Here is a 16,771-nt window from a genome sequence, read left to right on the forward strand (position 1 = left end):
TCAATTTATTCTCCATATCATTTCCAGCATGATATTTCTACATCTCCACTCTGATCATGTCCTTCCCCGCTTAAAATCACTGATGACTATTTGTAGAATTCAAGATAAAGTTCAAACTCCTTGCCATTTATTCAGAAGACTTTTTGTGTCTGTCCCCAGCCAGGATCTTGACCTCTCTTCTTCTATTCCTTTTTGCCTTCCTCATACCCAAATGTCACATAGTTGCTAGGACGTGTGACTCTCCCATTTGCATTCATGTATGCTGTTCCCTATACGTGGAACTACAGTCCACTACCACTTATCTCACCCACCTCTAATCCTCCAAAACCTTCAGCTCTACTTTATAAGTCTCTGCACTGTGTTCCTGTGCTTTATAGCATTTTGACTATTTCTCTGCCATCACATTTATCTCACTGTGTTGCAACTGTTTGTTTATTGGCCTTTCCAACTAAACTCTAAACTTCTTGAGAGCAGGGACTAGGTGGTATTTACACATATATCCACATATCCTCAGCACATACCACAATATCTCTGACTGAGACCCTCCAAAAATCTTTTTACAAAGAGAAGGGATGGAAAGAGAAGAGAATAGGAAGGGAACAGGAAGGGAGGGAAGAGGAGGGGAGGGGAGGAGAAAGGAGAGGAGAAGACAAGAAAAGAGACGGGGGAAAAAAGAGGAAGAAAGCCAGTTCTTTCTTCTTGGGAAAAAAGAAGGCCAAAGAAGTCCAAAAAATAGTCACAGATTTTACTCTGAACAGGCCAAATAACTAATTGTCCTGTCTAGATACAGAGTCTGAGTTTTAATGCATTTTCTTGCTAGAAAATTCAAAATATATAAAAGGATGTGCACTCAAAGGACCTCCGCTTCAAATTTTCCCTGCCATTGGTGCTTCATGCCCATGGGATGTGTATTAAAGAGGCTGCCTCACTCAGTAATTGTAGAGAATGGAAGGAAAACAAATAGTTGTTGATACAGGTAATGTTCATGTTTCCCCATTGTAGCAGCATATGGCACTAGTTGTAATGGCCTAACGTAAAGCATTCCTGAACAATATTAATGACCAACCGGTTTAATGACCAAAGACTCAGTCTCAGGCCCCAAACACATTCTCCTGTTCATTAATCCTTAGGAAATGACCTCAGCCATGTTCATTATGGCTCAATTACATTCACACTCCCTCATGAGAAAAGAAAGCATTGCAGTCCTGACACCAAGCTATATCCCTTTTTTTTTTTTTTTTTTACCTGGACACATGGGCAATAAAGACACAAAACAAGTTATTACTCCCAAGGCCAAGCATGTAAAGGAAAAAAACACTATTGCCTTATCAGCTCCCAGTCATCAATAAGAACTGAATTTGGGACCTCAGAGGTCACAGAGCAGGCAGACCAGGATTTACGCATCCTCTGAGTGTTCTTTGAAGGTGTGACATGCACTAAGCACATGTTAGCCCCAGGTATTCAGAGTTTGGATGAAAATCTGAAAACTCAAAAGGCAGATCTTTGCTAGTATGCAAAAAAAAAAAAAAAAAAGACTTCTTCAAATATCAACCTATCATTCATTCAATCAATATTTATACAGTGTTTCCTCTGAGTAAAGTCCCATAGACAGTTTGTGAGTAATTCAGAAAAGAGCATCAAGGAACATAAAATCAAGTTACATAGAACAAACACACCCCGTGGTGGCTTGAAACATGTCCTGAACCACATCGACACGTCCTTCATCAGGAGGCAGTCTATATCCTCTCACCTTGGATCTAGCCTTAATGGCTTTTTGGTAATCAAGGAAATGCAACAGGAGCAAGTCTGCATGACTTCTGAGGCTAGGTTTTGAGCGATCATATGGCTCTGCCTGGCTAGCTCAGATACTCAGTTTTGGACCCTTGGTCACTCTGCAAATCCACCTACCTTGAAGCAGCCATATTTTGAGGAGGCCCACGTCATGTGGGGAGGCTCTAACGTTATGGTTCACAGAACCAGCTGTGGTCTAGCTAACAATATCATCCACCCATACATATGAGTGACGACTTACCTTCAGAAGATTCGAAGACCAGTTGTTGAATCACCCCAGCCATCAGCTCTTCCCAGCTGAAGCTCCAGTGTGGAGCAGAGACAAGCCATTCCCACTGTACCCTGCTGGAACTCCTGACCCATAACATTTATGAGTGTAATAAAATACTGAATTTTGTACAAAAATTACAGAGTATGGGATAGTTTGTTTTACAGCAGTAGTAACTGAATATCTCTCCTCTCTCACACACATACATACACACACACACACACGATAAATACATACAGCCGCCTTGTGAGGTTTAGTAATAGTTTGCATGTGTATGTGCCTAGTTCAGCCGCGCCTACAGAAATCTTTGAGGAAGTGCCATCATCTAATGGAACTGCATTTAACCTGCATCTATTAATAGCAAAAATCACCAAGACTTCTTCAATGGGGCCATGTGGCACGTTCAATGCGAAGAAAATTAATTCCAAAGTCAAAGGAACATTGATCGGGTACAAACACTGTCTTGCATCACAAGGTGATTAAACTCCATTAGAATGCACCTCTCTCAGGCTTGGCCTCCTGTTATTTCCTCTCTATAATCTCTTCAGGATTTCTGAGCTTCAGTGTCACTGCCAGATCTGCCTCCCATACCAAATCTAATCCAGGACCTAACCCAGCCTGGACCTCCAACTGCTCACCCTCCATCTCTACTGGCAAATCTCATTATTTCCTCAGCACCTTCACCTCTGTAGTCCTCAGTCAATAGAAAGCTATTCTTATTCAACTGGCATTTCCCACTCCAGAATGGCTTGTAAGTGTCATGGTCCCTGCACCTCAGGAGTCACAGAGTGGTCCCAGCTGGCTCCTCCCTGTGCGTGTCCCCTGTCATCCATCTCCCATCCAATCCTGATGGCTCTCCCCTTCAGAATGTGCCAGAATTCATTCCCTTTCCTCTTTTCTTACTGTCAGCTCCGTGCCACCTCTTTACCTCCCACCCAAATTCATGCAATTGCCTCTAAACTGGCCTTCTCCCTCCAGTGTCCCCAGCACACCCTGCCTTCCACCACTAGATTAAACACCCCAATTCCCATGCCTGCCCATTAAGTCAGTCCAATCCAAGAATGTGGAGAGGCTTCAGTGCCTGCAGCTCCAATCCAGATGCTCCCAAGAGCATTTGCAATGTCTTGCCTTATTCTTTAGCTAGCAGTCCATCTCCTCCATGACACAGACCCTTTAGCAAAATATCAATCCCTCCTTTCCTACTCCCAAATTTGCCCTGCCCAACCCCACCCTTGGCGGTTTAACATTTCCTCCTGAATTTCCCGATGATTTTGTTCCCTCCGCTGGGAAGCTACTCCTTCCCTCCCTTCCCCAGCCAACATGATATACACTCTTCAAAATAGCTCAACGCCATTTTCTACAAACCATGTGGACTAGCTTTCTAGATCTCACAGCCCTGTCCCTGCCCCTGCCTCTGATTTCTTCAAACACCTTGTTAGTAAATACCATACCTTCCATGTAGGGCCATTTCTCATCATGCAGTGTGACCTAAGCATTTTCAGTACTTCTTATTTCTCTAATGAGATATAAGTTCCCAGGCAAGGGCCATGCACTGTACTCACCAAAATTCCTCCCAGAGACTGGTGTGGTGCTAAGCTGCCAGGAAGCAACCAATCAATACCTTCATTACCAAATACATTGAGAAGAGTGCATGATGCCGGAGTCTGCTAAACTCCTTCCCACCCCGGGGCCATGGCCCAGGTTGGAATGCCCCATCCACGACTTTTCACCCTTGCCTGCTTCTTGTAGCTCACCCTTCAGTTCAAATGCGACCTCTTCTAAGAAGGCGTCCTCAATCACTCCTCTAAAGCTGTCATCCAAGCACTGTCTCCAAATAACCATTTTTAATTCTCTATAGGGCACTTATAGTTCTTCTATTTATTTTCAATGTGTTATTTATTTTTATTTATTTATTTTTATCTTTTCCCAGGAGAGTGTAAGCTTGATGACAACAGAGAGACTTTCTTTCTGGTTCACCGCGGTATCGCTCCTATTAAAACAGTGTCCAGAAGAGAGTATGTGATGGGTTAAATGAATGGATGAATGAATGAAACGAATGAATAAAGTATAGAGAAATGCTCTATACTTATGAGACACTCACAATCTATTAAGAAAAACAGATACAAAAGTCAAATATCATCTAGTGATAAGTAAAATTTTATATATATATGAATTACATATATGAATGAATATATATATATTTCATATATGTATATATGAAATAAAGGAGAAAGTGAGGAAGGTAGAACAGCATTCCAAATAATAGAAAGTGTACATTCAGAAGTGCACAGGCTTAATCCTGCATATCGTTTGCCGGGGAAGGAAATGTCCAACACTGTGAGAGTATGAATTTTGAGGGGTGGAGGAAGGGACCCTGGGACATGAGGCTGGGCAGGTAGGCAGAGACCAGATCTGTAAGTGAGTAATGTGGTATATTAAAAAGCTAGAGGCTTATCCTATGTAAAATCAGGTACAACTGGAGAATTTTAGGCAGAGAAATTAGACCTTTATTTCATAACTAACACTCTAGAAAAAGTACGGAAGACAGGCAACAGTGATAAGAGACTAGAAGCAGGAAGACCAGGTAAGAGGCCCTGCAGGTAGCCCAGGTGATATGGTTTGCATCTGTGTCCCTGCCCAAATCTCAAGTCTGAATTGGAATCCCCAGTTTTGGGGAAGGGGCCTGGTGGGAGGTGATTGTATCATGGGGGTGGACTTTTCCCTTGCTGTTCTTGTGATAGTGAGTGAGTTCTCATGAGAGCCAGTCGTTTAAAAGTGTGTAGCACTCCCCCTTTGCTCCCTCTTCCTCCTGCTCCCACCATGCAAGATGTGCCTCCTTCCTCTTCATCTTCCACCATGATTGTAAGTTTCCTGAGGCTTCTCCAGCCAGGCTTCCTGTACAGCCTGTGAAACTGTGAGTCAATTAAACTTCTTTTCTTTATAAATTACCCATTCTCAGGTACTTCTTTATAGCAATGCGAGAATGAACTACTACACTACGTATGAGAGAGTAGAGGCCTGGACTAAGGCAGGGGAGGTGAGTACATAGGAGGGGCCAGATTCAAGAGAAACTGAGGGAGCAGAAGCAGCATGGCCCATGACTAGCTGAACCAGGTAGATGAGAGAAAGCAAGGACTCCAAGGCTAATCCCAGGATAACAAGCATAAAGGCACCACCACCAACTAAGGTTGGGGAGAAGACCATAAATTCTACATTTGAGCTGGGCTGAGGTGTTCTGAGTTTCACATCCCTGTGGAACAAGCAGGAGACTAAATCTGATAAGCATTTGTACTTGCAGTTACTAGGAGCTTGGGGCAGGGCCTGAGCGAAAGACATGATTTGGGAGCCATTAGTGTACAGATGACAGTGAAAACCATGGGTGTGCATGATGGACTTGGAAAGATGAATTGGATCTACCACTCAGGAAATTGCTTCTCCAGGTCCAGACTGTGAGGCTAAGATTTCAATATCCAGGATTATAAAAAGCACTCATCACAATGCAACAGAAGTTGCAGGCCAGTGTTTCCTTGACATTGGAATTCACTCTCCCCACTAGATACGAACCACATGGTCTTGGAAGAGCATGTTTCCAGGACCTTTGATTACTACCAGGCTAAATACTGTATGTTCCATTAAGCTTCATATTCTGGCATAGAAGTCAATGAGAAACTGCTACCTGCACCAGTAACATATGTTCTCCATACCACTATTACACTTTGCAAAGCTGCTGTACAACCAATTTTCAGCAGAGATGCACTCATAGCTGCCCCATCATGTGTAAAATGCACGCATTTTGCCTTTGCCAGAGAGAACATATTGCAGCCCATATTTTAGTCATCTCCCTTCAAAGGGTAAGAAAATTTTGTGAGTTATTCAAGACAGGAATGCAAATTTAAATTTGCTCATGACTAGAATGGCTCACATGGCCACAGGAACATCTGTTTTTCTAAAAGCATTAGCTGATTGTCCAGAGGTGGTCACTCATTGTCCAGAGACTGGGATGCAGAAAGAGAGAACTGGGCAACTTGTTTCTTAGATTGATTTTGTCTCATTTAAGAGTTGCATGAGATGAATTCAGGTAGACAATCGTTTCATATCTTTTTAAGATAAAGGAAGGGACTACTAGTATATACTGTGCTATTTGCTTTGGGCCAAAAATAGCACTACAAACTTTACCTGCATATCTGGTTGAATTATCCCAAATCTTACATGGTAGCTATTATTATCTTATTTTACAGATGGTGAGATTTGTTCAACCTAGCATAAAATATTTAGGCAATTGTTCTCCTCCATTTATATTTATTTTGAGGAAAATTGAAGCCATGATTTGGGATTCACTGATGCTTTACCTCCCTGACTAGTTTTGCAGATTACCTATCATGGTATACAAGATGCACAGACCATTGTAATGGGTATCTATCGTTTTTGCCTTCCTAGCATCCCCTTCTGATAAAATAGCATCCTCCCTCCTGATAATATAGCTCTTCCTTTTTTGGAACCTGCTTTTCCCACCCCATGTAATTCAGACACAGTTATCAGCCAGTTGATTACTTCCTTCCTTCCTTTCAATAGGTCTAGACACATTAGCCAGCCTGATTAGTTGGAAATCTCCATCTCTGTACCCAGTAATTGGCCCGCGAAGAGCCTATTATTCAAGAGATCCAAAGACTGCTTGTAAGAGATGACCGTGAAAGAGAGTCCTGCTCATTTACCTGCATTCACTAACTCTAAGATCAAGTAACCCTAGAGCTGCTGAGAGAAGAATCTGCCAGAAAACGAAGTCCACACAAAGAAAAGCAGAGCCAAGACATGGCAGAGCCAGAGAAACAGGGTTCAGATGCCACCATGCAAAGTCCTTGATCCAGCTTCTCCTGGAGCTGTTTTATTCCTGAGACTCCCTGGTCACATCAGTCAATAAATTTCCCTTTCTGCCAATGCTAGCAGTTTGAGTTAGTCTCTGTCGATTAGACTAACAGAAACAGGTCTGGCAGAAAATGAAATAAAAATATATTTAAGAAAAATTATCTGAGTTAGTTTTACAGTCATGGATTTCAAATTTCACCATTTGAAACAGATAATTTGTACACTTAATAGTAAGTAAAAAATATTAATAGCAAGCTCTCAAAGATACCCATTGGGAAATTTTACCTTGGGTGCAATAATTTAAGCTTGAGAAGGATTTTCGCCACTGACTTGGATGTAACAATGATATGACCATTTCTCAGGGACTTTTTGACCATTCTCTTACTTATGAATAAAACAGAAAGATAGATGATACTAAATATTAGTTTCGCCCTTAGACCCAAATATCTAGGACCTCTACCCTGGGCACCATGCCTGGATGGCCCCATTCTGTATACAGTGCTTTAGGTGGCTTCACTATATTACTATATAATTATTATTCTCCAAATTTCCATAAAAGTTGTGAATATCACTTTTTTTCAAACATATGCATGAACCATCATGAAAACTTGAGTACTATCTTAATGTCATTTATTTATTTATTTATTTAGAGATGGAGTCCCGCTCTGTCACCCAGGCTGGAGTGCAGTGGCGCGATCTCGGCTCACTGCAACCTCTGCCTCCTTGGTTCAAGTGATTCTCCTGCCTCAGCCTCCCAAGCAGGTGGGCTACAGATGCGCTCCACCACGCCTTGCTAATTTTTGTATTTTTAGTAGAGATGGGGTTTCACCATGTCGGCCAGGCTAGTCTCAAACTCCTGACCTCAGGTGATCTGCCCGCCTCAGCTTCCCAAAGTGCTGGGATTACAGGCATGAGCCACCGCACCTGGCCTGTATCTAAATTTTATTGCAAATTATCTGAGTCATCTTGGGCAAGCCCTTTGACTTCTCTGGACCCCAACTTCACCACATAATAGGAAGATGTCATGCCTAGCCTGCCTGGAGTGTTGAGGACATCCGGTGGGACAACATATGCAAACGCACTTTGAAAAACATAGAGATTATTAATTTAAGAGAAAGAGTCCTTAAGACAAAACTCAATTTTATTCTATGCTTTTTGCCAATTGGGATCTGCGGAAAAGCCCTAGGCTTATTACAAATTCTGAATCTCTTTTCAGGATCTAATCTGAGTCTGTCAAATTAGACCTCTCACAGGTCAAATGTAGAGAAGGATTAGATTATAGTGATAGAACTAGGACCTTGATCACATCTCCAACGGGCCTTTCTGATCTTGCAACCCTTTGTCACCTACAGGAAATCTGCCCAAACCAGTCTACTCCCCATCTCCCAAACACGATCTAGACTTTGTTGTAATTCAACCACTCCCCTCACCTCAAATCTGCTCTCTTAACTCATCTATCACTCAACATCTTACTTGAACTTCAAGAACAAGTTCATCCACTCTGACAACCAGCGCCCCCTAGGGCTCACTTGGTGATGAGTTAGGCACTGTTTTGTTATAGTTCTTATGTGATTCTCTGAAGACGTCCTGTAAATTTCTCATTGTTATAGTTCCTGTGTATCTCCAACCTGTCTTGACAATTAGACTGTAAGTATGCTAAAGCCAGTCACTGCCTTGTACTCTTCTTGCAAAAAGTAGATACTCAGCAAATATTTGTTGGTTAGTTAAAAAGGAAATTGTCCAAAGGAGGAAAATGGCTTAGAAAAGAATTTATAATGAAATGAGGGAGATAAAGTCATAGAACAGCAGGTTATCCATTGAAATCTATTCAACATAGACAAGGGAGCTGGTCTATTCAAAAGAAGCCCAGAAATCTGAAATCAAATTTTTAGAATGGAAAGAAACGTCAGGATAATCTAATTGACATTCTTCATTCATTGTGGTTAATCACCCACTAACTTCTCTGACATGTGAATTGAGTTTTTACACATTAAATTTTTTGTGTTATAAAATATGACTCTTGGTAATTTCCTAAAAACAGAGTCTGAGAGAATAGAACCTTGAAAAAATGGCAGCTATTTCGTCGATATAAAAAATATTTTTTCTTGCTAGAGTCAAGCCAGACATCTTGAGCCAGACTTGTGGTATCGCTTTTTTATTTTACACTTCAATATGGAAAAGAACAGATGATTAACAGAAAGACAGGATTCCTCACCTAGAAACACAGAAAATGCTGACTGGTTCAGAGGGGAGCTCACTTCAGGAGCGAATCCAGAGTGTCAGAAGGTCCTAGAAGTCAAATTGTTGAGCTTTGATATGCTGTCAGAGAAAGCACTGGCTTGGGACTCAGAGGACCGAGATTTTGAGAACTTGCTTCATCAGTTTCACTTATGTGACCATTGACAGTTTCCCAAATTCTAATTATCAGATTTTTTTTGTCTTAAAAATAGGGTCATGGATGGAATTAAATGAGATAATGTATTTAAAGACACTTCATTTATAGAAAAGCTTAATTTGCATTATTTATTATCCAGTTAATTTCCATTAAAAACTATTTTAATCTAGCTGTCCCGAAGGTGAGCCTTTAGAATCTAAGAACTGAAATGGCGTCATAACACCCCTGAAGCCCCTTGGTTATGCATCCTTATCCTGGCTCTAAAGATAAACTAATCCTCGGCTCTAGCATGTTCCAGCCCTTGCAGCTTTCCCTGAACTCACACGCCCTCAACAAATGACACGTAGCCAAGAGCTTCCCGCTCTACAATTAGTCACATCAATCTGAAGCCTCCTCACAGTTTGGTGAACACAGCCGTATCTTCTTTTGCTGCCTGAGATTCTTGCAAAGATGGGAGACGCAGCTTTTCAACAGCCTGAAAGGCCATCTCCACCACCAGAATGTGTCTTCTCTCCAAGTCCCCACTTCCGTGGTCATTTGAGTGGCTCTGTCCTGTGTGGAGAGGCATCACTGCCCTCTGTAAGCTCTCTGTTGAAAGAACCAGTGAGGTCCTCCCACCTCAAGATGGTCCAGGCATGCTTACCACCTGGGACCCCTCCCAGCTGACCGCAACCCAGCCCCAGCTTGAAAAGGCCTCTGAGACACTGTTCAAAAGTCATTGGCTTTTCTCCAATGGACCAACTTAGGTTCCTGTGGGGTAGACTCCTGATGGCAGAGTATGAATGAACACTAATGATCATCTGTGTGAGCTAATAATATGAAACATATCTGCCCTGGCATAAAAGCCAGAGTGGGAACACACTCCACCATTTTCAAAGCAATACTGCTCATGTGCAAAGTTGGAAATAGAGACATAACGCTAAATAAAGCCCTCAAATTGGCTATCCTGGAACTTCATCTGTACACTGTTTCTTAGAGATCTTAAATTGTGTTTAACAGAATGGAGGGGACCCTGGACATCAGAGAGCACTCTCAGTTAGCAAATGGCATCACCAAGGCAGAGAGAGGAAGTGACATTCCCAGGATCACTCAATGAGTGGCAAGGCTAGAAAGGAGTACAGGGCTGTCCAACCCTCCAGACTCTGTGGCCGCTTCTGTAACCAATTAAACATGCTCTGCCCTGAAGCATTTAGTATCTAAGCTGAATGTAACCTCTGGGTGTCTCCTTATCCAAAAGCAAGAGGTGTGGCCAGATCATCTCCCCACCTACCCCTTAGCCCCGATGACTCCATAGCACAAAATCAGAATTGCTATCCACCAACCTGGTATCAACCTCCCACAGACTGTGTGTTTATGAGCTCTGGCTCTTGCTGTTATGCCAGGCTACTTTCCTCAGTGAGCAGACACTCGATAAATACTGACAACTGATTGGCTGATGAATGAGCTCATAAATAATAATGTTTACAGCTTCCTTCCTGAACTCACAGCCAAAGCAACTCCGCTAAATGGCCTGTTTTCCTCCCTTCTTTCCTCCTCGGCTTGCTTATAAATTTTAAGACATATCATGCAAGATGTCAGGGAAGCAATTACTTTGGGGTTTACCCTTAAAAAGGAAAAAAAAAAAAATAGCACCAAAGTCCATAGGGGAAAATTTCCCTGAACTAAACATGAACCAGAAAATGTATACAGACTTTGTTTACACATGGTACTCCAGGGTTCTTTAATCAAATGGTCCATCAGGGTGTCAAGAGCTCTTTCCCCTGGTTTCCAAGAGATGAGAAGACGATCCTTTTTTCCAGGCAGGAGGTGAGTGCCAGGGACAAATCTAAGGGCAGAGGCCACTGACAAATGGAAGATAAAGTGTGAGATGTAGACACCACCAGGACAGCAGCCATAATATGTGGAAGACTCAGGAACAGAAAAGCCCGTGTGTGTGTGTGTGTGTGTGTGTGTGTGTGTGGTGTGTGTATAACAGCAGAAATGGATGCTATTCATTTAATTTGGATACCAAGGATTTCTGCTTAGGGGCTTGGAATAAAGCAGATACATATCTTTCTTCTAAGCATAGAAGAAAGGTCCAAGTAGAAGGCTGAGACAAGCGAGTCTAACTCTCCCTAAAGCTATTTTTCAAGAAAACTTTTCTCCTCTCTATTAACATGACGCAGGATTTATTTCTGTTAAGTATACTAGATGATATACATATGCATGTGTGTGTGTGCATATGTGTGTCTGTATTTCAGTGCATATAACCCAGGCTCCCAGGTTCCCAGAAGTCTCCTAGACCCCACAGATAATGCATTTTAGTGCCAGCCATCATCATGAATACTCAGCGATGGAATGAAAATTCCTATCCAGTTTATTTGACCACAGGTAGACGATGGAGGATAAAGTATCATCAGATGATAGAATTAGTACGGGAAAGAAGTCAGGTAATGGGTAATTTCTCTGGAAACTGACAATTTCATTTCTTCTAGTCCTTCTCCCCCAGTGAAACCAGAAGTTAGCAGAGGCCTGTGAGATAGATTTCAGGCACTTCAACTAAATCTGTGGACCCAGTGGCATTTTGAGCAACAAAGAACCAAGATATCTGTTCCTTTTAACGTGACCTGGCTTGCCACCCAGGGGGCAGGCTTGCCACTGACGGCTCTTCCAAGTCACCTCCATAAACTCATCAGGCCTTGCAAAGTTGCATTTCCCCTCCTCATTCAGAAGACACAAATCAATATACGCAGAAGCACTTATGCTTGGTTCATAAAATCTCCTGTGTAAATGCTGGAAACATTTCCACGCCAAGCCTGATGCAGGCTACTTCCGACAACAGCCAGTATTACTGTGGTGTGTGGGAACCCTGGGAAAGGAGAGAGAGTGCAAAACCATGGCAAAAGCCAATGCTGAATCTAGGATCAAGCCAAAAGCCAACTGGGTTGGAACAGGACAGTGCCTATGTCCTTGTGTGCTTTAATATGGTAAGAGCTAGGGCTTTCTTAACATGGTGAAAATTCCAGGGGGCATAAAGTGAGTCAGCTGCTCACACACAGATAAATGCCTGGACAAGGCCTGCCAAGGTTTGCCATCAATGGTAGATAGGAAACAAGCTGCTCCCAACTCAGTAGCCCAAGCATCACTGAGGCCACAGCAAACCTCCTCCACCACCTCTACTGGAAAGTATGAGCAGATATGTGGGCGCCTAGAAAGAAGACCCCATTCCGTCACCCCATGGGCAACAGATTCCACAGCTGCCCTGAGAAGATATCCAAAAACAAACACAGTCAGCTCAATTTAGATGCAAAAGACAAGGGGGAAAGGATGCTGGGAGCTGGAGGAGGCATCCTAGCAATCTATTTCGAGGGGCTCTTAGCACCTGTTTGCAAGCACAGCTCTCAAAATAGCATTCAGCAACAAGTTTCTGAAATGGCAAATCTACAGCTTCTTTTCCCTGCAAGTGCTTTGTCATGCTGATACTCTGACCCAAGAAAGCATTTCCAAAGAGCCTGCGGGATAAAGCGGAGCAATGTTGAACATGTCTGCAGCCACTGCAGCGGCAGCAGCAGCCCACGGTGCAGGGGAGGCTGAAGTGGACGCTGCCCGGGCCCCACCTCCTGTCTGAACACTCACCATCAGCAGGCCGAGAGCTGAGTCGGGCACCAGCTGCACTGCCATGGTCTCCAATTCCCATGCACGAATCCTGCTGCCGAGTCAGTCTGCCCGGGCCCCGGGTGGCTACAGAGCATCCAAAAGCACCTGCAGTAAAAGCAGCCAAAATCCAGACTTAGGGAGCAAAAGGCTCAAGGGGAAGATAGGCCACCTTTCACACGGGGTGGGGAGGAGGTCAGGGAAGACAGGGTGGGAACTGTGCTTAGGGAGGAAAAAAAAAAAAAAAAAAGAAGAAGGAAAATAGGAAGCTGCAGGTTATTTAAAGGTGAGCCCTCCCTAGCTTCCCAAAGACGCACAGACACGGAGACCGCATCAAACACAAATGTGAAAGCTTAGAACACGGAATGTTTAACTGCTACCTTCGCCCTGGCAGCAATTCTTCCTTTAACTGACAATTAAAATAAAACATTCCCTATTGCAGATAAATCAAGCAGCCCGAGCCACCCCCTCTCTCTGCATCTCTCAGCAATTCTGCTGCATAAACATGCTGAATGTCACAACATACCGCTCGCAATCTGGTCAGTGTCTTCTTTGCTGCAGATAGGTGTGTCCCTTTTTGCAAAATCAGATATCTGGGAGTGAGACAGCCGAGTCTGACCATGAGGCATCAGGCAGTCACTGGAGACCAGCAAATGCCCTTACCATCCCCGAGGAGGAAGTCACTTAGGAACTGACCCTTCCACCTTCCCCAAATCTACTTTTCCTCTCCAAGTAGACTGGCCAGCTCAGCTCCCGGTAGGGCTAACATACTTAGGAGGAACATGGAATTGCACTGCCTGTTCTGTGAGCGTTCTGATCTCCCTGGCTGTACCACATGTATGCCGCATACAGACACACTCTACCTCTCTCTCCCTCCCTTCCTCCCGCCCTTCCTCCCTCCCATCCCTTCCCTCCCATCTCTCCACAGGGCTGCCTGTTAGGAATTTTGAAGGAGGCTCCCTAGCTCAGGGAGGCATAGGAGGTGAATTTGTCACAAGGGACACTGCTGAAGAGGAAAAGGCAAGTTAGCCTTGAAAATCATATCATGCAGCATTTTCCCTAGAAGATGTCAATGAAGGGAGAAAGAAAAAACCTGCCGAATCTTGTTATATAATGGGTAGTTCAAAGGGCTTTCCAGAGTCAAAGATTTAAGAAAATTAGATATCTTTTCATGAGCACTGTCAAGCTTGTGTCTTCTTCTGGAGTCCAAGTATTCAACTAAAAATGGTGATTCCTGATACTTCTAGTATGTCCTTTTCTGATTTCTTCCTTTACTCACCTCCTGTAATGGCTCCAAAAAAATCCTTAAAATTAACTAGACAGTGTGAAATGTAGAAACATAGAGAACAGTTTTCGAAATAAGAAACTAGGGGGAAGAAATTAATGACCTTTAATGTTCCTGTGCACGAGCATAGCTATTGTTCCTATATTACTTACACTTTTAAAACTATTGATTTGGGCCAGGTATGGGAGCTCACACCTGTATTCCCAGCACTTCTGGGGGTTGAGGCAGGAAAATAGCTTGAGCCCCAAAATTCAGGGTGAGCCTAGGCAACATAGCAAGACTTCATCTCTACAAAAAAAAAAAAAAAAAATAGAAATAAAAGAATTAGCCAAGCATGGTAGTGTGTGCCTAGAGTCTCAGCTACTTGGGAGGCTGAGGTGGGAGGATCAGTTCAGTCCAGGAGTTTAAGGCTGCAGGGAGCTATGACTGCACTCCTGCACTCCAGCCTGGGGGACAGAGCAAGATTCTGTCTCTAAAAAAATTTAAAAATAAAAAGTATTTGCTCATTACAGTGCTTAGCACAGAGTAAGTACTAAAATATATTCAATAAGTGAGTGAAGGCTGGGTGCAGTGGCTCACGCCTGTAGCCCCAGCAATTTGGGAGGCTGACGTGGGCAGATCACCTGAGGTCAAGAGTTCAAGACCAGCCTGGTCAACATGGCAAAACCCTGTGTCTATGAAAAACACAAAAATTAGCCGGGTGCGGTGGGCACCTGTATTCCCAGATACTTGGGATACTGAGGCAGGAGAATCGCTTGAACCTGGGAGGTGGAGGTTGCACTGCAGTGAGATCGCACCATTGCACTCCAGCCTGGGCAACAGAGCAAGGCTCTGTCTCACAATAAAATAAAGAAAAGAAAAGAAAGGAAAAGAAAAGAATAAAACAAAATAAAATAAGTGAGTGAAAAAATTTCTTCCACATTGTTTTTCCTATGGTGGTCCCATGAGCTTGAACCTTGATTCCACAGTGTGTGGATGGAGTCTCATGTTACTGATCCCCGGACACCAGAGCATCCCTCCTTGCCAGCAGGTGCCTGGAGATTCAAATGGAAAGCCCTTTGAGCTACCCATTATATAACAAGATTCGGCAGGTTTTTTCTTTCTCCCTTCATTGACATCTTCCAGGGAAAATGCAGCATGATATGATTTTCAAGGCTAACTTGCTTTTTCCTCTTCAGCAGTGTCCCTTGTGACAAATTCACCTCCTATGCCTCCCTGAGCTAGGAAGCCTCCTTCAAAATTCCTAACAGGCAGCCCTGTGGGGAGATGGGAGGGAAGGGATGAGAGGGGGGAAGGGCGGGAGGAAGGGAGGGAGAGAGAGGTAGAGTGTGTCTGTATGCGGCATACATGTGGTACAGCCAGGGAGATCAGAACGCTCACAGAACAGGCAGTGCAATTCCATGTTCCTCCTAAGTATGTTAGCCCTACCGGGAGCTGAGCTGGCCAGTCTACTTGGAGAGGAAAAGTAGACCCAAGATGACTTGGGTCGCATGCAGGTGGCCTTGCACGGAACTGTCAGGACATTTTGACTGTGCCAGTGGATTGCAATACTATTCAAAATAATATGTATATTCACATTTGAAAAACAGTAAAAATGATTTAAGGAACAGGTCTATAATAGTGATTTAAGGGTCCTTATCCTAACTTTGCAGATGGATTTCTAAATGTATTCAGCTGATATTTGCAGAATGCCGACTTTGTACCTCTGCCCTCAAGGAACTTTTTATCTGGTAGAATCATTAACGATACAAGATAATATGTAACAAATGCAAAAAAAAAAAAAAAAATCCCAAATAGTTTGGATAGCACAGAGTAGGGAAGGCTTACTTTTTTTTTGTAGCTCTTGCACTGGAACTTCAGGAACAGCAGAACATCTTTTTCAGGACATTTGCTTTCTGATTCTACATGGACTATGTGTTTGGAAAATAATCAAAGCTAAGAAAAAAAGTTAATATTGGAGCTATTGCAACTGGTGGATATGGGCAGAGAAAAGACAAACCCTGAGGAGAGACAGGCAGGAGCAGCCTCAGGTATGGGAGAGTCTGGGACATCCTCAGGTTGCAGAGGCTGGCCTGAGAGATTTTGTGTCAGCCCTTGACGTTGGCCCCCAGAACACCCGCCTTTCTCTCTCAGCGCTTCGCTCATGGCTCCTTTGCCTGGAAAGCCTCATCCCCTGTCTGCTTGAACTGCAGCCCAGATTTTCTGGAAAATAGCCGGCAGCAAATCTTCTGTAAGAAGACATCATTGGGAGGTGCAATTTCAGGGTGGCAAGAGTGGGGGTGTGGGGAAGGTGAGGCAGGGATGGAATGAGAGCAGGTACAAGGTGGGGTTGACCAAGCTGGGCATAGGACAGCTACTCAGTCCTGATGAAGAGCTTCCAGACAGGTATGGAACTTCCACTTTTTGGCATAACCCATCAAGGAGAGGAAGGGAGAGGGAGCTAACAGCCTAGTGCTGTCCATCTGTTGACTCTTTTTGGTCAAATTGATTCCATCAGACATTAACCCTCTTGCGCTTCAGAGTTATGTTACCAACT

General features: G+C 43.5%; 1 protein-coding gene across 2 annotated transcripts in view; it reads right to left on the reverse strand.

Annotated features, from left to right (window-relative positions):
• FRMD4A (FERM domain containing 4A) overlaps nt 1-13,815 on the reverse strand; it is a 696,296-nt gene extending 682,481 nt beyond the window's left edge. For both annotated transcript variants that reach the window (XM_063727246.1, XM_063727245.1), the window contains exons 1-2: nt 13,477-13,815; nt 12,933-13,058 (exon numbers count right to left, since the gene is read on the reverse strand). The gene's annotated coding sequence lies outside the window, so the exon portion shown is untranslated. The remainder of the gene's footprint in view (nt 1-12,932; nt 13,059-13,476) is intronic.
• Between the last annotated feature and the right edge of the window lie 2,956 nt (nt 13,816-16,771).

The sequence above is a fragment of the Pongo abelii genome, chromosome 8 (assembly GCF_028885655.2).
Source record: "Pongo abelii isolate AG06213 chromosome 8, NHGRI_mPonAbe1-v2.0_pri, whole genome shotgun sequence".
Taxonomy (NCBI): Eukaryota; Metazoa; Chordata; class Mammalia; order Primates; family Hominidae; genus Pongo; species Pongo abelii.